This window comes from Somniosus microcephalus, chromosome 28 (assembly GCF_052327205.1).
Source record: "Somniosus microcephalus isolate GS21.2 chromosome 28, FLI_Smic_1.0, whole genome shotgun sequence".
In the NCBI taxonomy this organism is placed as follows: domain Eukaryota; kingdom Metazoa; phylum Chordata; class Chondrichthyes; order Squaliformes; family Somniosidae; genus Somniosus; species Somniosus microcephalus.
Genome location: NC_141014.1, coordinates 31733038 through 31756371, shown reverse-complemented (window position 1 = coordinate 31756371; position 23334 = coordinate 31733038).

Here is a 23334-nt window from a genome sequence, read left to right as displayed (position 1 = left end):
CACCTCTTCCAGGAGACTACATGGCACTGAGGTGGGGTAAGAAGTTTGAGCACTGGGTTGACACTCCAATGCAGTACTGAGGGAGCGCGGCACTGCCGGAGGTGCCGTCTTTCGGATGAGACATTAAACCGAGGACCCCATCTGCCCTCTCAGGTGGACGTAAAAGATCCCACGGCCACTATTCTGAAGATGAGCAGGGGAGTTCTCCCCGGTCTCCTGGCCCATATTAATCCCTCAACCAACATTAAAAAACAGATTATCTGGTCATTTATCTCATTGCTGTTTGTGGGACCTTGCTGTGTGCAAATTGGCTGCCGCGTTTGCTGCATTACAACAGTGACTTCAAAAGTACCTCATTGGCTGTAAAGCGCTTTGGGACATCCTGAGGCCGTGGAAGGCGCTATAGAAATGCAAGTTTTTCTTTCTATTAAAAGTTAATGAAGTATTATTATTTAATCTGCTTTGAAACATTGTTCTGAATATAGATTCACCACTCTCCTGCTTCAGTATAGGTTTTAGTAAGCACAAAACCTTGTGTTTGTGCATTGTATTATTTACCTTATGAAAAAGCAAAAGAAGGTTCTTTCACTAATACGATTACTTTGCAACTGCAGTGCATGAAATCCAACCTGAATCACTGTCACCGCTTTAAAGATTCTGTGGTCTTTTGTCACATTGTGGTTGAGCTCATTAAAATATCTGTGCCTGCCGGACTCGGCCTGCAGTTATTTTGTTTTAATTTTTGATTTTTCTTGGCTGCGCACAGCCGAAAACCCTTTCGCAAGCATGCTTGGGCGCGTGCCGCTGCCTCTGGCCTAGAGCGGGGATTGAGATGTCTGTGCCAGAGAGGGAGAGATGCAGAGAAAATGGGGAGATTGTCAGATAGAATCTAGTGTGCGTTGTCTGAAATGAATCTGTATGTGTCAACCGGACATAAATTATATAGTTACTCGTCTGAAAATGTACCTAGCCTACTAAAGTGGAATGTCCTGCATTTTTGTCTGGTTCGTTCTTTCTTTCTACTTTCCTTTCTATTTTCCTTGCATTCTATTTTTCTTACTACTGTTCTCTGCTCCTCATTTCTCTCTTCAACTTTCTTTCCTTCTTTTTTCATTCCTTCCAATTCTTTCATGTTTTATTCCTTCTTATTTGTATGTCATGCCCCTCTGTAATTCAGCCTCTAAGCTCTTATTTCCATTCCTTGTCTCATGTCTCTTTCACCCTGTGTCTGTTTTCTCTTTCTCCTTTTCTCTTATTCAGCCTCAGTTACCAGAAGAACATTTTTCCCTTGCTGTATTTAAGGTTCTCATTTTCTGTCATTCTTCCTTCTCTCCAACCTGCTGGCCATGTGTCCTTCCCAGGAATAGAAGGTTACCTACAGTGGTTCCCGGTTAAGCAGCACCTCGATTTCAAAATTCTCATCCTTGTTTTCAAATCCCTCCATGGCCTCGCCCCTCCCTATCTCTATAATCTCCTTCAGCCCCACAACTCCCCCGAGATATCTGCGCTCCTCTAATTTTGCCCTCTTGACCATCCCTGATTATAATCGCTCAACCTTTGGCGGCCGTGCCTTCTGTTGCCTAGGCCCTAAGCTCTGGAATTCCCTGCCTAAACCTCTCCGCCTCACTATCTCACTTTCCTCCTTTAAGACGCTCCTTAAAAGCCTCTTTGACCAAGCTTTTGGTCACCTGCCCTAATTTATCCTTTTGTGGCTCGGTGTCACATTTTTTTGTCTTAAAATACTCCTGTGCAGCACCTTGGGACATTTTACTACGTTAAAGGCGCTATATAAATACATGTTGTTGTTGTTATGTTGAAGGGGTGAGATGAAGTAGGGTGGGAGGAGGCTCGTGTGGAGCATAAACACCGACATGGACCAGTTGGGCCGAATGGCCTGATTCTGTGTTGTATATCCTAAGTAATTGCACTACATAGAATTAAAAGTACAGAATTAGGCATTTGGTCAAGCCGGTGTTTATGCTCCACTGGAGCCTCCTCCCACCCTACTTCATCTCACCCCATCAACATATCCTATTCCTTCCTCCCGCATGTACTTATCTAGCTTCCCCTTAAGTGTATCTATGCTATTCACCTCAACTGCGCCATGTGAGTTGCACATTCTTACCATTCTCTGTAAAGAAGTTTCTCCTGAATTCCTTATGGATTTATTAGTGACTGTCTTGTATTTATGACCCCTAGTTTTGAATTCCCCCACAAGTGAAAACATCTTCTCTATGTTTACCCTATCAAACCCTTACATAATGTTAAAGCCCTCGATCAGGTCACCCCTCAACCCTCTCTTTTCTAGAGAAAAGAGCCCCAGCCTGTTGCATTTTCTCAACCTGTTACTTTTGTCTCCATCATCTAGATTTTGGGCTTTATTTTCCTATTCTCTTCCTCTATCTTTGCCTTTGTTTCTTTTTAAAAAGAAAGACTTGCATTTATATAGCCAGTTTCAAGCACATCAGGACATCCCAAAGCTCTTTACAGCCAATGAAAAGGGTAGTCACTGTTGTAATGTAGGAAACGCAGCAGGCAATTTTCACACAGCAAGGTCCAAAAACAGCAATATGATAACGACCAGATAATCTGTTTGATGTTAGTTGAAGGATAAATGTTGACCAGAACACTGGGGAAAATTCCCCTACTCTTCCTCAAATAGTGCCATGGGATCTTTTATGTCCACCTGAGAGGGCAAGCAGGGCCTTGGTTTAACAGTTTAAAGCATCATCCCAGAAAGGGGAGCTGACATATACAGATACATCTTATTAAATATATATTATCCCAATCCAGAGACTTGAGCACAAAATCCAGTGCAGTCCCGAGTGCTGCATTGTCGACGGTGTTGTTTGTCAGTTGAGACCTTAAACCGAGGCCCCATCTGCTCTCTCAGGTGGACGTAAGAGATCCCAGGGCACTATTTCCAAGAAGAGCAGGGGGAGTTCTCCCCCGGTGTCCTGGGCCAATATTTATCCCTCAACAAACATCAGTAAAACAGATTACCAAGTCATTATCTCATTGCTGTTTGTGGGATCTTGCTGTGCGCAAATTGACTGCCACGTTTCCTACATTGCAACAGTGACTACTCTTCAAAAAATGCTTAATTGGCTGTGAAGCGCTTTGGGACCTCCTGAGATTGTGAAAGGTGCTATAGAAAGGCAAGCCTTTTCTTTTTCTGACAAAAGGTCATCGACCTGAAACGTTGACTCTGTTTCTCTCTCCACGGATGCTGCCCTGGCCTGCTGAGTTTTTCCAGCGTTTTCTGTTGTTATTTTGCGTCACTTTATCATTCTCTCGAAATCTGGTTTCACACCTCCCCTTGTTTGATTGCCTTTCCTCCTCTACCTTCTGCTCTCTCACTTCTCGCTCTCTTCCAGTCTGTCCCTTGCCGCCTTGTCCACTCCCTCCTCCCCCTTCGATAGCCCAGAGAATGGTTTCTGGAGTACTTTGTGCAGTTTTTTTCCCCTTCTCCCTCCACTCCTTGACGTACACACTTGGACAGCCTGACCCCTCCGATCATGCCACTGTTTTGTCGCAAACAGCCAACTTTTTTTTAAAACACAAGGCGTTGACTCGAAGTGACAAGCCTGCCACGAATGTTCCAAATGATCTTTCCAGGCAACCTAGCGTACATGATACCTCCAGACTCCTGCAGCCCATTCTGGGGAATTAAGTTCAAAGTTGACGTTAATGCTACGAACAAATGTCACAAAGACTCATCTCCCCATTTTTGCATTTCCCAGAACTTATTTATTCATACGGAGTTCATATTTAGAATCAGTCTGACTAACAGCATTATAGACACAGGACTGTCTACACAGGAGTTATCCATCCAGCTTTAGGCTGAGTATGAGTATATTTTTTTCCAAATTTTGTGTTTGTTTTTCAATGCTTTAGGGATTTTTTTTTTTAAAAAGAGGCACAAATAAGCAAGGTGTTTACCCAGAAAATCTAACCGCAGCGTAAAACGGGTCTTTATTATGTAACAAATTGTATTGTAACAAATGTTAGTTGAGTCTGGTAATGTTGCCGTAAATTTAGTAAGTGCAAAGTGGGCTTTGATCGCCTCGTAAAGGTTTGTAACTGTACGTGTGATAGCTGAGTGACACCGACAGGCAACACAATTTGTCTTGTAGTTAAAGGCTTGTTGAAGATGTTTCGTTTGTTCCCTCTTTTTGAAATTGAAGCGTTTGAGATTTATTTATTTTTTTGTTCCAAAGGCTATTTAATTGTGGCACCTTTCAGTTGGAATCCGAAACACAAATATTTTACTGGTTGGAAAAAAACAATAATTCTACAGTAACGAAAAGTGGTTAAAAATTATTATTTATGGCATGTTTGAAAATGGTCGCGGGCAGCTGTATATATGTTAAAATATTCCGGGCAATTGGCAGTTTTTTTTCCCTCCGAAAAGGTGTGTTAGGGCTCACTGTAACCCCGAAGGTGTCTTAAGATCAATCTCGGTGATTCAGCTGCTTTTGAGTTCTTGTTTCAAGTTAAATCCTACTAAACGTTAATGATTAGTTGTACGGCGGGTGGATCCGGATTTTATGAATCCAGACAATGAATGTAACAGATTCTGTTTGTTTTTTTAAATTACGTTGCAGTTTTACCATTGATCATTTTTATGCCAGACTGTATTCAGGGAGCGAATATTGTTTTGGAATTTTTAAGCTTGTATTAAAACTATTTCGAGGAAAGTCTATGGAAACCTTATTCTGTTTTATAGGTGAAACGGGGTTTAAGGTATTCTGCAAGTTAATACGAATATTATATTGGAATTAATCCAGGGGAGAGAACGAATGCTTTGATAATTGTTGCAGTTGGATTAGGCTGTGCAATGATATGGCAGAAACTAACTATTGCTAATAACACTTGCCCCTCCTTGCCTAGTGAAACATCTTAAAGCTTCACGTAAATGATTACATTTTACAATATTTAATGTATAGTGCATTTTAAGGGGTGTTATTTCTGAAATTGTGCTCTGTACACCCAAGTCCAAGTCATTAATATATATCAAGAAAAGCAGTGGTCCTAGTACCGACCCCTGGGGAACACCACTGTATACCTTCCTCCAGTCCGAAAAACAACCATTCACCATTACTCTGTTTCCTGTCACTTAGCCAATTTCGTATCCATGCTGCCACTATCCCTTTTATTTTAAGGAGTATCCCAAGTGCAGCAACTGTAATATGATATTCAGTTAATATTTTTTCTATATATATATATACATTAGCAGAGACACCCCTTTTCAGGTAAGGAACAGAAATGTGTTGTAGCAGTTTTAATATAACCAGTGAATTGATGTAATATTACAATAGTGACCATATTGGTCAGGCACAGTAAAGCTGTCTGTCTCACTTTCCCTTCATAGCCGTGCGTTGATGTTTCTCTTACTTATAGAATCACAGAACCTTACAGCGCAGGAGGAGGCCATTCGGGCCACTGTGCCTCTGTCGGCTCTTTGAAATGCGATCCAAAAGTTTGATAAAGTGCCACATAATAGGCTTGCCAGCAAAGTTGAAGCCCATGAAATAAAAGGGACAGTGGCAGCATGGATACGAAATTGGCTAAGTGATAGGAAACAGAGTAGTGGTGAATGGTTGGTTGTTTTTCAGACTGGAGGAAGGTACACATTGGCATTCTCCAGGGGTCGGTACCAGGACCACTGCTTTTCTTGATATATATTAATGACTTGGACTTGGGTGTACAGGGCACAATTTTAAAATTTGCAGATGACACAAAACTTGGAAGTATAGTGAACAGTAAGGAGGATAGTGATAGACTTCAAGAGAGCATAAACAGGCTGGTGGAATGGGCGGACACATGTCAGATGAAATTTAACGCAGAAAAGTACAAAGTGATACATTTTGGTAGGAAGAATGAAGAGAGGCAATATAAACTAAAGGATACAATCCTAAAGGGGGTGCATGAACAGAGAGTCCTGGGGTATATGTGCACAAATTGTTGAAGGTGGCAGGGCTGGTTGAGAAAGTGGTTAAAAAAGCACACGGGATCCTGGGCTTCATGAATAGAGGCATAGAGTACAAAAGCAAGGAAGTTATGATGAACCCTGTATAAAACACTGGTTCGGCCTCAACTAGAGTATTGTGTCCAATTCTGGGCACCGCACTTTAGGAAGGATGTGAAGGGTGCAGAAAAGATTTATGAGAATTGTACCAGGGATGAAGGACTTCAGTTACGTGGATAGACTGGAGAAGCTGGGGTTGTTCTCCTTAGAGCAGAGAAGGTTGAGAGGAGATTTGATAGAGGTGCTCAAAATCATGAGGGGTCTAGATAGAGAGAAACTATTCCTGTTGGCGGAAAGGTCGAGAACCAGAGGACACAGATTTAAGGTGATTGGCAAAAGAACCAAAGACGATATGAGGAAAAACTTTTTTACGCAGCGAGTGGTTAGGATCTGGAATGCACTGCCTGAGAGGGTAGTGAAGGTAGGCTCAATCGCAGCTTTCAAAAGGGAGTTGGATAAGTACCTGAAGGAAAAAAAATGCAGGTCTACGGGGCAAGGGCGGGGGAGCGGGACTAGCTGCAGTGCTCTTGCAGAGAGCTGGCACGGGCTCGATGGGCCGAATGGCCTCCTTCTGTGCTGTAACCATTCTATGATTCTAGTCCCACACCCCCCTGTTCTTTCCCCATAGCCCTGCAAATGTTTCCTTTTCAAGTATTTCTCCAATTCCCTTTTGAAAGTTACTATTGAATCTGCTTCCAGCACCCTTTCAGGCAGCGCATTCCAGATCATAACAACTCGCTGCATAAAACAGAATCCTCCTCATCACCTCTCTGGTTCTTTTGCCAATTATCTTAGATCTGTATCCTCTGGTTACTCACCCTCCTACCAGTGGAAGCAGTTTCTTCCATTTATCAAAACCCCCTCGTAATTTTGTAAGCGGCTTATTTGTCGTACTTTAGTCTAATTTATCTTGCAGTCTGATCATCTTCTTTTCCATCTCTCAGCTCTGGTCTCACCTCACCTACCGATATTCAAGAAGGATATGCTGCTAGTGTTAGATGAAGTATTGGGAAGAGGCTCGTGTGGACCATAAGCACCGGCATAGACCAGTTGGGCCGAATCTGTGCTGTAGACTCTGTAATTCTACATAATTCAAGTTTGTCTTATTACATACTTGTGAGGAGCCTTTGACTTTCCTAACTTATCTGCATTACGTCTCCTGTTCTCATTCTGCCAGGACAGCTACGCAGTGGCAACTGAAACGATATAGACAGTATGCAACTGTTTGTAATGTGGCATTGTAACTAGTAATCTCACCGCAATAGGTCACAGGATGGCTGTTTATGGAAAATAGGAAAACAGTTGTTGTGCTGGCACAACATGGGCTGCTCTTCTGAGATTGGGTACCGAGACACATTGTTGAGGCAGTGTAGAGGGAGCTACACGCTGTGTCTAATCGCCCTGTAGCTTGACGTGAGAGTGCTTGATGCTGATGTTGGATGAAAATGTGGCCGATTTTCCACTCCCCAGCATTAACACCCCTGACCGTGACGAGCACCAAGAAAACTGAAGCAACATTTTGGCGTGTCTTTGCATGGTTGGCAAGATGGTGGGGGGGGGGGGGGGGGTGCTTGTTTCTGTGGTTCCCTCACACACTTGAGTTCCCGATTTTAATCTGAGGGGGAATAGATCAGAGACGAGATAACTCCTCATAGAGAGAACATAAGAACATAAGAACATAAGAAATAGGAGCAGGAGTAGGCCAATTGGCCCCTCGAGCCTGCTCCGCCATTCAATAAGATCATGGCTGATCTGATCCTAACCGCCAATCCACTATGACAGGACTATCTCCTGAATCTAACAGAATTAGACACACGAAACAGGAGCAGGATCAGGCTACACGGCCCCTGGGCCCGCTCCGCTACCCACAGGGCCATGACCGATCCGCACCTAGACTCATGTCCAAATTCCTGCCCGCTCCCTGTAACCCTTAATTCCCTTTTCTTCTAGGAAACTGTCTATTTCTGTTTTAAATTTATGTAATGATGTAGCTTCGACAGCTTTTTGGGGCAGCATATTCCATGGACCTACCACCCTCTGAGTGAAGTAGTTCCTCCTCATCTCAGTTTTGAAAGAGCAGCCCCTTATTCTAAGACTATGCCCCCTAGTTCTAGTTTCACCCATCATCTGGAACATCCTCCCCGCATCCACCCGATCCAACCCCTTCACAATCTTATATGTTTCAATAAGATCGCCTCTCATTCTTCTGAACTCCAATGAGTAGAGTCCCAATCTACTCAACCTCTCCTCATATGTCCATCCCCTCGTGTGAGTGTGGGTAGTGTGAGCTATGGGGGTGGTTTGTGGTGGATGGACGGTATGTGGCCACCAGATGGAGACAAAGCCCCCCTCTCACTCCAATTCAGGTGAAGGCCACACCCACCTCCAACACACCTGAGGCAAATCTACCCATTAGCTCAGGAGTTCAAAAGGCAAACTAGTGCATCCCTTCAGGGCCAGTTCCTGAGGAGAAAGCCAGGCCAAGGCGGCGGCGGCGGCGGCGGCGGCGGCGGCGGCGGCGGCGGCTGCTGCTGCTGCTGCTGCTGCTGCTGCTGCTGCTGCTGCTGCTGCTGCTGCTGCTGCTGCTGCGGCGGCGGCTGCGGCTGCTGCTGCTGCGGCTGCGGCTGCTGCGGCTGCTGCTGCTGCTGCCCAGCTTGCAGCAGCCACAGAGAGGTCTGCTGTTGAACCTGGGTGGAATATTGTTTAGTTCTGCAAGCCTGATGTGATCCCTGGACCGGCTGAGAAAGATCCAGTGGTAAAGTAACCCTGGCTTATTGTTTTTGGAGAAAACTGATTTAAGGACTGCCTTCCTAATCACCCGGGGCGGGTGATGGTTTTGTTCTTCATTTTTCTTTTTGAACGTCATGTGTTTTTTGGATTTTGCCAGACGTGAACCTTTTTTCCTGTTTTCTAAAAATAAAACAGAGCTAACTGCTGTTTTTCATTTACCAATCTTGTGACTGTGCTTGTGTCCTCCACCCCCCGCATCAACACACCCTCCGGTCTAGGTGGTGGTTGATTACAGAATAGCATTGACACCAGCCTTGGAGCAGGCTGAGTGCCAGCCTACTTGGCCAAGCACTGGGTTGTTGCAGAGGAGGACCCTCAGCTGAGGAAAGAATATGCCTGGAATAGCTGCCAATGCTCTCCAGTGGGAGATTGGCAGAACATCTGGAGATATGGAGTGAACAGCTAAAAGTGTCTATTTGACCCATTTCTACAGGACTTTTTGGTCACCTGTTCTAACATCTCCTTCTTTGGCTCAGAGTCAATTTGTGTCTGATTTTGTGTCTGATTATGCTCCTGTGAAGCACCTTGGGACATTTTGCTACCCTAAAGGCCCTATATAAATGCAAGTTGTTGTTTCTGCCGAACTGCTACCGAAGCTACAACATGCGGGGACCGTACATTTTAAAAAATGTGTTAAGCTGCCTCAATCTAGGCTGACACTCCCGGTGCTGAGGGAGTGCTGCACTGTCGGAGGTGCCGTCTTTCAGATGAGACGTTAAACCGAGGCTCCGTCTGCTCTCTCAGGTGGACGTAAAAGATCCCACGGCCGCTATTTCGAAGAAGAGCAGAGGGAGTTCTCCCCGGTGTCCTGGGCCAATATTTATCCCTCAATCAACATCACTAAAACTGATTATCTGGTCATTATTACATTGCTATTTGTGGGAGCTTGCTTTGTGCAAATTGGCTGCTGCGTTTCCCACATTACAACAGTGACTACACTTCAAAAGTACTTCATTGGCTGTAAAGCCCTTTGCCACGTCCGGTGGCCATGAAAGGCGCTATAGAAATGCAGGTCTTTCCTTCTCAACAGCTTATTGGGATATATATTACATAATAATGCTTTTGTATACAGTTTATATAATAATACACTTTCTATATATTGCATGCAGTTAATTGGCTGGGAGTGTACATCATGACAGCAGTAAATTGGATCAGTTTAATCAACAAAGGAAGATAAGCTTATTGAGTTGCACAGATATCAAACTGTGAGATTGTGTCACAGCCTGTAGCGCACATTCCCAGGCACCCGTTAATCAACATTACATTCCAATCTGTTTTTTACGCTCATGTTTGCCTGTTCAAGTTCAGCATGTTTTGTTCTGGCATAGAGTCAATACTTTGGGGGAAGAGGGAAAGAAACAGAGTATTTAAGGGGAAGCTAGATAAGTACATGTGGGAGAAAAGGAATAGAAGGATATGTTGATGGGGTGAGATGAAGTAAGGAGGGAGGAGGCTCGTGTGGAGCATAAACACTGGCACAGACCTGCTGAGCCGAATGGCCTGTTTCTGTTCCGTAAAATTCTATGTAAAGTTCAAAGAGTTATTTTCTTCTGTAGAGAAGCTGAGGTTTGTTATTCAACATATTTTCAATAGAAATTTTTTCTCTCTCCCTCCTCCCCATAGGTATTGGCTGTATGCCAGAGAACAGTCCCAGAGGTGTCTTTGGCCCTCCAATATCTCACTCTGTGGGAAGCTAAACAAGCAGTGCCAGTGGGCTACTTGCTGGCGGGGGGCGGGGGACATCACAGCTGAGCCCAATCCTACCCTTACCCAACATCCACACATGCACTCTCCAGCATAGGTCAGAATAACAATAATACTCGTATAGCAAATATGAAATTGTCCAAATGTCTTGAAGTGCTTCGCACATTGAATTTGTTTTTGGAGTAGACTGACTTCAGTTGTTACATTTTCTTTTCTTCCTAAACTGACATAAGGTTTTTTTTTCTTATTTTTCACCTCTCCCAGGAGATTGCATGGCTGGTGGATAGCTGGAGTTGGGGAGAGGGTGATGGTGTGCACCTGAGAACTCATTTTTAGTGTGAAAGCAAGTCATCCTCGGTTCCGAGGGACTGCCTAAGAGAGAGATGGTGTGTACAGGAAAAGTTCTGATATCCGGCACCGACGGGACCGAGCTGCTGCCGATCTATCAAAACTTCCGGACAGACCAGCGCTAATGTTGAAGGATACGGAGGTTTTCATCTCCGTATCTGACAACAAACACTGTTGCTTAGCAACAGCTTGTAAACACTCAGCCCGTACCTTGGAAGCGTCTCTGAAGCTGTTGCTAAGCTACAGAGATGCTTTCCAGAGCCTGACTGTTAAAAAAATGCTAGGAGAAGAAAAAAAACCTAACCAAAATGGCTGCTGATTTCTGCCGTTAGATTGAGGTTTCCGGGCATACACCTCCGGATAAACCAAAGTTTCCTGTATAATTCGCACCATGACAGTACAGGACAGACTCTATATACCAGCTGGTCTTTTCCAGTCCTCCATCTTTGCATATTTGTGTCATGTAGGTAACATGGCAGCTATTATGCCTCAGCAAGGATACTGTATTGTGGTGGTTGTGTTACTGGACTAGTAATCCAGAGGCCTGGACTAATTATCGAGAGGATGCAAGTTCAAATCCCGCCATGACAGTTTGAGAATTTCCATTCAGTTTAAAATATGTAGAAATTTTTAAAAAGCTGGTACTGCACAACAAAAGTGACCATGAAGCTGTCGGATTGTCGTAAAATAATCCAACTGGTTCACTAACGTCCTGTAGGGAAGGAAACCTGCCATCCTTGCCCGGTCTCGCCTATATGTGACTCCAGTCCCACACCAAAGTGGTTGACTCTTAACTGCCCTCTAAAGTTGTATCAGTTAGTGACGGACAATAAATGTGGGCCTTGCCAGCGACGCCCACATCCGGGAATGAATAAAAAATGATAATGCATGTATTAAATACACGCAGATGTGTCATACCCCCAGTAACACAAAATACATTATAAGCAGTGTCTGTTTGGCTCCGTGGTAGCTGTTATGCTCCACTGTCTTCTGAGTTACATCATTAAATAAATTTAAAGCAGAAATAGATAGTTTCCTAGAAGTAAAGGGAATTAAGGGTTACGGGGAGCGGGCAGGAAATTGGACATGAGTCTAGGTTCGGAATGGTCATGGCCCTGTGGGTAGTGGAGCGGGCCCAGGGGCCGTGTAGCCTGGTTCTGCTCCTACTTGTGTTCTAATTCTGTGTTAGATTTCAGGAGATGGTTTTATTCCTGTTCCTGGCTGGGGTGGAGATCGCCTTTACAGAAGGTAAGTACTGTAGAAAATACAGGGACAGAGTGATCTCCTGGACGAGTTTCGATTGCCTAGATGGGTCGGAGAGGAATTTCCCAGATTTTTTTCTCCCAAATTGGCCATTGGGTTTTTTATCTGGTTTTTCGCCTCTCCCGGGAGATCACATGGGTTCGGGTGGGATGGAGAGTGATAGTAGATTTGAGGTTAGGATCAGATCAGCCATGATTTTATTGAATGGTGGAGCGGGCTCGAGGGGCCGATTGGCCTACTCCTGCTCCTATTTCTTATGTTCTTCTGAGTCAGAAGGTTGTGGGCTCAAGCCCACCACCAGGACTGCGGGACATAATCTAGGCTGAGGGAATCCTCCATTGTTGGAGGTGCCGTCTTTCTGATGAGATGTTTAGCCGAGGCCTGGCTAGGTGGATGTAAACGATCCTACGACATGATTCAAAGAGTAATTCTCCAGGTGTCTTGGATAACATTCATCTCTCAACCAACACCACCAAAAACCAGATGATCTGCTCATTTATCTCATTGTGGCACCTTGCTGTGCGACAATTGGCTGCTGTGTTTGCCTACGAAACAACACTGAGCGTGAAAGGCGCAACATAAATGCTAGTTCTTTCTCTTTATTATTAAATGCAGTGTGACGTAAGAAAACTACGAGGCACTTGGTCTGAGTATTAAACAAGGCTTTAATCAACTGGTTTTCAACATGGAGATCTAGTTGTGTCCTTCACTAGTTCCTGTTAAAGAATGTCCTGAGCAAGCTGGGCCCATGCCTGAGTATTTATACTCTCCCTGGACAGCGCCACCAGCAGGCCGCCCAGTATCATTTCATAAGTCATTTCCACATGATTCATGTCATTGTATATACTGAACATGTTACATGCACAGCATGTTATTTCTACTCTATAAGAAGAGATATGTATAGCATCCATTTTGTCTGTCACATGCAAGACGTCACACTTTGTCACAGATCTTAATAAAAGAGAAAGAAATCCACTCAATGTAGGGTCTTCTGACTTGCAGCCTGTTCCAGGGGTAGGGTGGGGTGGAGTGCCAGGCGGGCACGTTACCTTGGAAACGCAGGCAGGTCAGGGAACGAGCAGAGCTCGGGTGAAGCAGACAAGTGCAGCATTAGGCAGTTGGGTAACCAGGATTTTCCAACAATTAAACTCTGATTGATAGGTTCATTTAAAAAAAAAAATATTCAGTCACGGGATGTGGGTGTCACTGGCCAGGCCAGCGTTTAGTGCCCATCCCTAACTGCCCCTTGAGAAGGTGGTGGTGAGCCGCCTTCTTGAACAGCTGCAGTCCGTATGTCGGAGGTGCTCCCACAGTGCTGTTAGGGAGGGAGTTGCTATTTTTTTTGACCCAACGACAATGAAGGAACGACAGTGATATATGTCCCAAGTCGGGATGGTGTGTGATTTAGAGAGAACTTGGGCACTGATGGGGTTCCTATAAGCCTGCTGCCCTTCTCCTAGGTGGTAGAGGTCGTGGGTTTGGGAGTACAGTATATTTGAATATTGGCATTCAAATAATACGATCTTTAAAATTCACTGAACACTGCAGACTTTGATATATATCTCATTAGAAGGGCAACACTTTAAATGAGGCAGCGCTCTCTCAGTACAGCACTGGAGTGTCAGCCTAGATTATTTGCTTAAGTCTTGGGATGGAGCTTGCACCTCAACCATCTGACACGGAGGTGAAAGTGATGCCAAATGAGTTAGAGGTACACGAACAAAGATAAATGGTGTCATTAGACAATAACCACAGGAGCTTTATAATCCAGTAATACACTCTGTGCCATTCTATAATACATAGTGGGCTATTACAACACCAAGTAACAAGGGAGTCCCAGGTGGGCAGAGGAAACGCTTCAAGGACACCCTCAAAGCCTCCTTGGAAAAACTGCAACATCCCCACCGACACCTGGGAATCCCTGGCCCAAGACCGCACAAAGTGGAGGAGAAGCATCTGGGAAGGCGCCGAACACCTCGAGTCTCTTCGCCGGGAGCAAGCGGAAGCAGCGGAAGGAGTGCACGTCAACCCAAGCACCCCACCCACCCGCCCCCTTCAACCACTGTCTGCCCCACCTGTGACAGAGACTGTAGGTCCCGCATTGGACTCATCAGTCACCTGAGAACTCATCTTTAATGTGAAAGCAAGTCATCCTCGGTTCCGAGGGACTGCCTAAGAAGAAGTAACAAGAGTATAATTGTATAATAAGTACCAGAATACCAGTATCATGTAGTATATTATTTTGTATTACCAGCGTATCTCCTGTAATACCAGCGTAACACCATTTAATTGGTATCTTTGTACGTGTATCTTTAACTTGTTTGGCATCACTTTCACCTCCGTGTCAGATGGCTGAGGTTCAAGCTCTATCCCAAGACTTAAGCAAATAATCTGCAATTATATAGGGCCCTGGTGAGATCACACCTGGAGTATTGTGTACAGTTTTGGTCTCCTTACCTAAGGAAGGATATACTTGCCATAGAGGGAGTGCAACGAAGGTTCACGCGACTGGTTCCTGGGATTGGGGGGTGGGGGGGATTGTCCTATGAGGAGAGATTGAGTAGACTCGGCCTATATTCTTTAGAGTTTAGAAGAATGAGAGGCGATCTCATTGAAACATACAAAATCCTTACAGGGCTTGACAGGGTAGATGCAGGGAGGATGTTTCCCCTGGCTGGGGAGTCTAGAACCAGGGGTCACAGTCTCAGAATAAGGGGTCGGCCATTTAGGACTGAGATGAGGAGAAATTTCTTCACTCAGAGGGTGGTGAATCTTTGAAATTCTCTACCCCAGAGGGCTGTGGAGGCTCAGTCGTTGAGTATATTCAAGACAGAGATCGATAGATTTTTGAATATTAAGGGAATCAAGGGATATGGGGATAGTTCAGGAAAGTGGAGATGAGGTAGAAGATCAGCCATGATCTTATGAAATGGCGGAGCAGGCTCGAGGGGCTGAATGGCCTACTCCTGCTCCTAATTATTATGCTCTTATGTTGCTTCTGGGCCAGCAGCAAAGGAGCAGGTTATGACAGGGCAGGACGTGATCAGTGGGGCACGTGTTGAGGCCCGTTGGAGAGAGGGAGGTACCCATGAGGGAGGGGCAGGCGGGCATGGGGAATGGGAGCACCAGCAGTTAGGGATTGAGGCGAAGCTGGCAACAAGTGGAGCACAGGCGAGCACAGGTGGGAAGCTATGGATGTGTTCTGTGTCTCTACATTCTCACAGACAAAAATGGTTGATACAGACATACCGGTAGATCAACAGCAACATCTTGCATTTGTGTAGCGACTTTAACATGGTAAAACATCCCAAGGCGCTTCACAGGAGTGATTAGTGATGTAAGAAATCTACTAGGCACTTGGTCTAAGCGTTAAACAAAGCTTTAATCAACTGTTTTACAACATGGAGGTCTAGTTGTGTCCTTCACTGGTTCCTGTTAAAGAATGTCCTGAGCAAGCTGGGCCCATGCCCGAGTATTTATACTCTCCCTGGACAGCGCCGCCAGCAGGCCGCCCAGTATTACATCATAAGTCATTTCCACATGAATGACAAGATTCATGTCAATTAGGATACAAAAATTTGACACCGAGCCACACAAAGAGATATTAGGACAGGTGACCAATAACTTGGTCAAAGAAAGAAGAAGAAAGAAAGACTTGCATTTCTATAGCGCCTTTCACGACCACCGGACGTCTCAAAGTGCTTCACAGCCAATAAAGTACTTTTTTGAAGTGGCTTCACTGTTGTAATGTAGGAAAAGAGGTAGGTTTTAAGGAGCATCTTAAAGGAGGAGAGAGAGAGGTGGAGAGGTTTAGGGCGGGAATTCCAGAGCTTAGGGCCCAGGCAGCTGAAGGCACGGCCGCCAATGGTGGAGCGATGGAAATCGGGGATGCGCGAGAGATCTTGGAGGGTTGTAGGGCTGGAGGAGGTTACAGAGATAGGATGGGGCGAGGGCCATGGAGGGATTTGAACACAAGGGTTAGAATTTTAAATTTGAGGCTTTGCCGGACTGGGAGCCAATGTAGATCAGCGAGCCCAGGGATGCTGGGTGAACAGGACTTGATGCGCGTTAGCTGGGAGGGTGGAGAGAGGTGTGGATTAGGATTTTGAGAGAGGTAGGGCCAGAGGTAGGTGTTGTTATGGAGGTGGAATAAAACGGTAATGGATGTGGGGAAGGAAGCTCATCTCATAGCTGGGCAGTGACATGAATCAGTCATTCATGAAAGAAAGACTTGTGAAGTGATGCTGAGTGGCCTGTGGGTGGCGCTGTCCAGGGAGAGTATAAATACTCGGGCACGGGCCCAGCTTGCGCAGGACATTCTTAACAGGAACTAGTGAAGGACACAACTAGACCTCCATGTTGTAAAACAGTTGATTTAAGCTTTGTTTAATGCTTAGACCAAGTGCCTAGTAGTTTTCTTACGTCAGGCAGTTCAATAAAGCTCAACACCTCTTAGCTTGAAAAAGCAAATGGAGATGTTGATAGAGTCAAGGCCAGAGGTGTTGACTCTATACCTCCAGATGGTATTGCTCAGGGGAGCATTTAAATAGTAAAGGGGTGGTTTCAAGGATGGGTTTCTGGTTACACCCAAGGTGACTGTGTAGACAAGGGAGGAGAAATCAATAGATGAGGTGAAGAGGTAGTTTTGCGAGGCTCCACACTCAGTAATGGAAATGAGGCAATAATGTTTGGCCCTCACTTCACTACTTCACTCGCTGCTAATGGGGTTGTGCGCTGAGAGTGGAGGTTCACCAGATTTCCCCCGAAGTGTCTTAGCTGGTGTCAGCATGAGTGGACTCAGGAGAGAGCAGTGCCACAGAGAGCAAGTGCAAACGAAAGACTCTGAAGCAGGACAGGGTGGTTGACGGTATCTAAAGCAGCCTAGAACTTGACGTTGAGGAGAGATAATGAGCCCCGGGCACAATTGCCCAGGACGTCGTTTTGTGACTTTGGACTCAGCGCTGTGGATGGAGTAGAAGAAGGATTCCGAGGTCTTAAACCGGGAGAGGTGGGAGTATAGTTGCAAGGCAACTACATTGAACAGAACTTTAGGAAGGAAGGGCAGGTTGGAAATGGGAGCAGTAATTGGTGAGAAATGAAGACTTGAGGGTGATGAACACGATTTTGAAGGAGATAGGGACAATGTCAGTGGGTAAACACAGGCTAGTACACAGTATAGTATTGTATGAAAATTAAAATGCATGCATTTTTTTTTGCGACGCAGTTCATCATCCTGATTAGTGGGCCTGATCGCTATCAATGCTCTGTGTTGGAAAATGTTCCTTTGAGAATTGGTTGAGGACAGAATCAGGCTTGGCAACGATGCTCCCTATGGTGGAATCTCCTGCAGTTACTCACTGCCAAGGTACGCAGATGAAGAATGCAGCTAAGGCAAGGTACTACAGAGGGTCCTGGTGTCTGTAGGTTAATACCCAAACTATTGCCTCTGGATCAAATCCCCTGGTAATTACATAGAATTACAGCACAGAAACAGACCATTCGGCCCAACTGATCAATGCTGGTGTTTATGCTCCACGCAAGCCTCCTCCCACCCCTCTTCATCCAACCCTATAACTGAATACAAGCTAGTCTTTCTGGCTGATATGGTTTAGTGCTACACTAATGATGCCTTTCCTTACTGACCAGCCAAAAAATATTTCAGTGTCACACTGGAAAAAAAAAGTATATAGAAAGAAAGGCAGTCATTGGCAATGTGGAGGAAAATGTCCCAGAAATAGAAACTACCAAATCCATAATGTCTGCAGCTTCTTAATTGACCTCTGTATGAACTCGCCCAGTGTTTACTTAACAGCACTTAGACTTTGTAGGCTTATGGGGAGACACATATCTGCGCTTTGGCCAAAGAATAACATTAGCGGAGGGGAGATCCTGGGGTGGTGTGTGGGTGAGTGGAATTGCTACCCCTCTGTGTGATCCTGTCCTTACAAGGAGTGTCTTCTTCTTAGGCAGTCCCTCGGAACCGAGGATGACTTGCTTCCACATTAAAGATGAGTTCTCAGGTGACTGATGAGTCCAATGTGGGACCTACAGTCTCTGTCACAGGTGGGGCAGACGGTGGTTGAAGGGGGCGTGTGGGTGGGGTTCTTGGGTTGACGTGCGCTCCTTGCGCTGCCTGCACTTGGCTTCCGCTTGCTCCCGGCGAAGAGACTCGAGGTGTACATCTTCCACAAGGAGTGTATCTACTGACTTAGCATCATCAAAAGCGCTCAGTTCACTTGTACATTTAAAGTCTTGCCTCCGTCACACTTTTAAAGTGTCACAGTTTATTACAGATGCAAAAACAATTTGGAGAAGAGATGCAATAATTTCATGCCGGATCCTTCTGGGTATCCGACTCGTCTCAGTGGTAGAACTCTCATCTCTGAGTTAAAAGCGCACGACTTCAAGCCCCCACTCTGGAGACTTGTGTACATAATCCAGGCTGTCGCTTCCGTGCAGCGCCGAGGGAGTGCTGCACTGTCAAGGGTGCCGTCTTTCAAATGAGACATTAAACTGGGGCCCTATTCCATTAAACTGCTTTTTTATCATGGGAGGGGGGTGCGGTTTGAGGATGGAATGATTCAATTTCACCGCACAGAAGGAGGCCACTCGACCCATCCGCCCCCCCCCGCCCCGCCGACTCTCTCAAAGAGCTATCCACTTAGTCCCATTTCCTTGCCTTTCCCCCATTCCTTTTCAATTTTTTCTTCTTCAAATATTTATCCACTTCCCTTTTAAAAGCTGTTCTGAATTCTGCTTCCACCAGTGTTTCTGGTTTGACACTCCATGTCCTTGCAATTCTCTGCGGAAATAAATTCTAACTTCTCTCTTCATTGTGATGCTGATGATCTGAAATTTATGCCCTCTAGTTACCAACTCACTCAACAATGGAAATAGTTTTTCTCAATTTAGCTCATCAAGTACCCAAATAATTTTGGGCACCTCTATAAAATTCCCCTTGTCCTCCTCAGTTCTACTGGAAAGAGACCCAATTTTTCTAGTCAGTGCTTGGTGGCATTGGTGGCCGTGCCTTCTGTTGCCTGGGCCCAAAGCTCTGGAATTCCCTGCCTAAACCTCGCCACCTCTCTCTCCTCGTTTAAGACGCTCCTTAAAACCTACCTCTTTGACCAAGCTTTTGGTCACCCGCCCTAATATCTCCTTATGTGGCTTGGTGTCAAATTTTTTGTCTTATAATACTCCTGTGAAGCGCCTTGAGACATTTTACTACGTTAATGCGCTGTATAAATGCAAGTTCTTGTTGTAGCTAAAGATTCTCCTCCTTGGATTATTTTTGTGAAGGCTTCTGCACCCCCTTGATAGCCTTGACCTCCTTTCTAAAGTAGGGTGCCCAAAAGTGGATACGGCATTCTATACAACAGCCTTAAGCAATGGAAAAAATAACACTCTTGCATTTCTATGGCACCATTCATAACCTCAGGACATCCCAAAGCTCTTTCCAGCCAATGAAGTACTATTGAGGTGTAGTTAACAGGCAGTTTTTAGCCTAATCCCTATTTTTATTGCTGAAGTGTGGGATTCCCGACGGCTCCAAACCACGCCAAGTTAGCGAGGCGGACCGTCGGGCTGAAGGGCTTGGAGGGTTCGAGATGTCCGGTGTTCAGGTGAGTGATGGGTGCATGAGTGCAGAGGTAAGTGTGTTTGGTGTGTGTAAAGTAGTATTACTTACCTTTACTTACCTTTACAGCCTTCCTTCCTTCAGGTCTCGGGAGTCCCTCATCTCACCGGCACAGAAAGCAGAATGGCTGCGAGCTTTCAAAAGTTGCAGCATTCAGCTTTCTGTTCTGGAGAGATCTCTAAATCAGCCTGAGAGGAAGGAATTAACTTGGAGTACAGATTGTCAGCTTCAAACAGCTGTCAAACGCTGATATTTCGTCTGTCAAAAGCTTTTGACAGATGAAATGTCAATCTGTGACGTCACTTGTTGCCGGGTAGCTTTTAATTGGCCTGCTGAGCCCGCTGGGCAGGCTCAACCAGGTCAATCAAGTGAAAATCGCGTGGGTTGGCCACAACTCGATGGAGGCGGGACTACAACCCCGAAAGTTGTAGTCCCGCCTCCTACACGCCTCCTGAATGAAAATCCAGCCCAGTGTGTCTGCGGGCTATTTAACTCTGGAGGGAATCCTATCCAATTCTGCCCTGTCTTCATTCCTCGTTCATCCTTTCCAGCAGGGGTCACTGGATAGTCGTAAGGAGTGGGAACCTTAGCTGATTTATTTCCCATGAGACTGAGGCCAACTGGGATGCTCCAACTGTTGGGCACTTCAATTGGCCTGAGGGACTCTGGGTTTGGGAGCGGATTTATCATGCTTGGTTCTCATTCCTGATCACTATCTCCAGTGGAAAGTAACTGCGGATGTTGAGGGTGACGTGGCTGAGCTTGGCTATTGTTGAGAATATAGTTTTGTAATAATATAGACAAAGGCTGCAGTTCTGTGCGTATGTGCCAAGAATGAGTTCTGAAACACGGAATCAAACATTTTGGAGCTTTATTAAAGATTAAATGGAAAAAAAAAGTCTTGAGTTTATATCAGCGCCTTTCACGACCTCAGGACATCCCAAAATGCTTTGCAGCCAATTAACTACTTTTTGAAGCATAGTTGCTGTTGTAATGTAGGAAACGCGGCAGCCAATTTACGCACAGCAAGCTCCCACAAACAGCAATGTGATAATGACCAGGTCATTTGTTTTTAGTGATGTCGGTTGAGGGTTAACTATTGGCCGGGACACCGGGGAGAACTTCCCCCTGCTCCTCTATCGAAACAGTGCCATGGCATCTTTTCCGTCCACCTGAGAGGATTTAACGTCTCATCCGAAAGACGGCACCTCTGACGGTGCAGCACTCCCTCAGTACCGCGCTGGGAGGAGTGTCAGCCTGGATTTTGTGCTCAAGTCTCTGGAGTGAGACTTGAACCCACAACCTTCTGACTCAGAGGCGAGGGTGCTACCCACAGAGCCACAGCTACCAACGGACGTGGGTGAGAGTTGCTTTAATTTTGATCGTTTAGCTTTGTGGCTGGCTGACTTGGCACATCCTCTTTGAGGCTAACTATTCAAAACCCCCGAGTTTCAGAACTGTTTGCCACGGATGGACGGAATTTCAAATCAGCAGAACTCTGGAGAGGGATTCTGAGAAAACCCCAACGAGCCCGAATTGTCTTCAAAAAGCTCAGAGCCTTCGCGCTGACTGGGGAAAGTTGGTGGGGGGGGACAATTTTCAAACTGTCACCCACTTTATTCATGCTGGAAATCGGGGTGGTAGGCAGTTGAAATTTCTTTTTGAAAAGATCCTGCCGATTGACTCGATTTTCAAGCGGACTTTGAAACGTGCGCTTGGAGCTCCCACCCGAAACAGGCGGGGATCTGACTAAAATATTTAAATAGGGGTCCTGCGCTGGTTGTACCAGTGGGGCATAGGAACAAGAGGAGGCCATTCGGCCCCTCAGGCCTGCTCCGCCATTCAATTAGATCACGGCTGATCTGCGACCTCAACTCCATTCCTCCCGCCTTTGCTCCACATCCCTTTTTAACTCTTACCCAACAAAAATCTCTCAATCGCAGTCTTGACAGCTCCAATTGTCCCCCAACATCCACAGAACTTTTCCACACGTTGGTTTTGATCTTGTTAGCAGTGTTTCTAAGGATAAGGAGTAAGCCATTTAGGACTGAGATGAGGAGGAATTTCTTCACCCAGAGAGTGGTGAACCTGTGGAATTCTCTACCACAGAAGGCAGTTGAGGCGCCTTTTTCATTAAATATATTCAAGAAGGAGTTGGATATATTTCTTAAGGCTAAAGGGATCAAGGGATATGGAGAGAAGGCAGGGACAGAGTACTGAATTTGGATGATCAGCCATGATCACATTGAATGGCGGAGCGGGCTCGAGGGGCCGAATGGCCTACTCCTGCTCCTATCTTCTATGTTTCGATATTTCCCTGGCCCTCCAGCTTCACAGGGACCCCCCTGGACCCACTGGTGATCCTGGTGAAAGGGTAAGCCAGTTCCTGCTCCACGGAGAATCTGTTCTTCGCGGACCTGCAGAGGCTTGTGCCCTGGTCTCAAGCTGACCCGCCCCGGGGGGGCGAGTTCGAGCCTGAGGCCCATTTTACACCCCGCCCGGTTTCACTCCGCAACCAAACAAACCCCGCACCCTGACCCGAATCCCCCTCCTCTGAAGGGAAATAACACCTGCAGAAAGAAAACCAGTTTGGCACCGAGCTTCTCTGTTAATTTGTTCACCAAATACTTTCTTCTGGAAAGCTAGGCTCTCCCCCTTCCTGCAGGCTTAATGTTAATCTGTAACACAGAGTTCAGAGTTCCTACTGATATTCCACATTGCAGAACTGAAACTGCAGTCTCCCATTTTGTTGCACTGCAGTCAGGTTTTATATGCCAAATATCCAGTTTCATATGTGCTAGCCTGTCAAGGTTTCAACTGGTAGTTTTTCCTCTGTGTGGAAAAAGTGCTTCCTGATTTCGCCCCTGAACGTCCTAGCTCTAATTTTAAGATGTTGTCCCCCTTGTTCTCGATTTCCTTACCACAGCAACTAGTTTATCCGTATCTACCCTATCGAATCCTTTTTAATATTTTAATCACCCATCCCTCAATCTCCTACGCTCCAAGGAACCCAAGGTTAAGCAATCTGTCCCCACAATTTAACCCTTTTAGCCCCGGTATAGTTTCTGATCCCACTGGTGCCGTGTGCTGAGCGGCTTGTGTGCCTTGTGTGCAGTTTTGGTCGCCAAAATTTGAGGAAGAATGTTCTTGCCATGGAGGGAGTGCAGCGAAGATTCACCAGACTGATATCTGGGATGGCAGGAATGATGTATGAGGAGAGATTGGGTCGATTGGCCTTATACTCGCTGGAGTTTAGAAGAATGAAAGGGGACCTCATTGAAACTTATAAAATTCTAACAGGACTAGACAGACTAGATGCAGGAAGGATGTTCCCGATGGCGGGGGAGTCCAGAACCAGGGGTCACAGTCTAAGGATAAGGGGTAAGCCATTTAGGACTGAGATGAGGAGGAATTTCTTCACCCAGAGAGTGGTGAACCTGTGGAATTCTCTACCACAGAAGGCAGTGGAGGCCAATTCATTAAATATATTCAAGAAGGAGTTAGATAGATTTCTTAATGCTAAAGGGATCAAGGGATATGGGGAGAAAGCAGGGACAGGGTA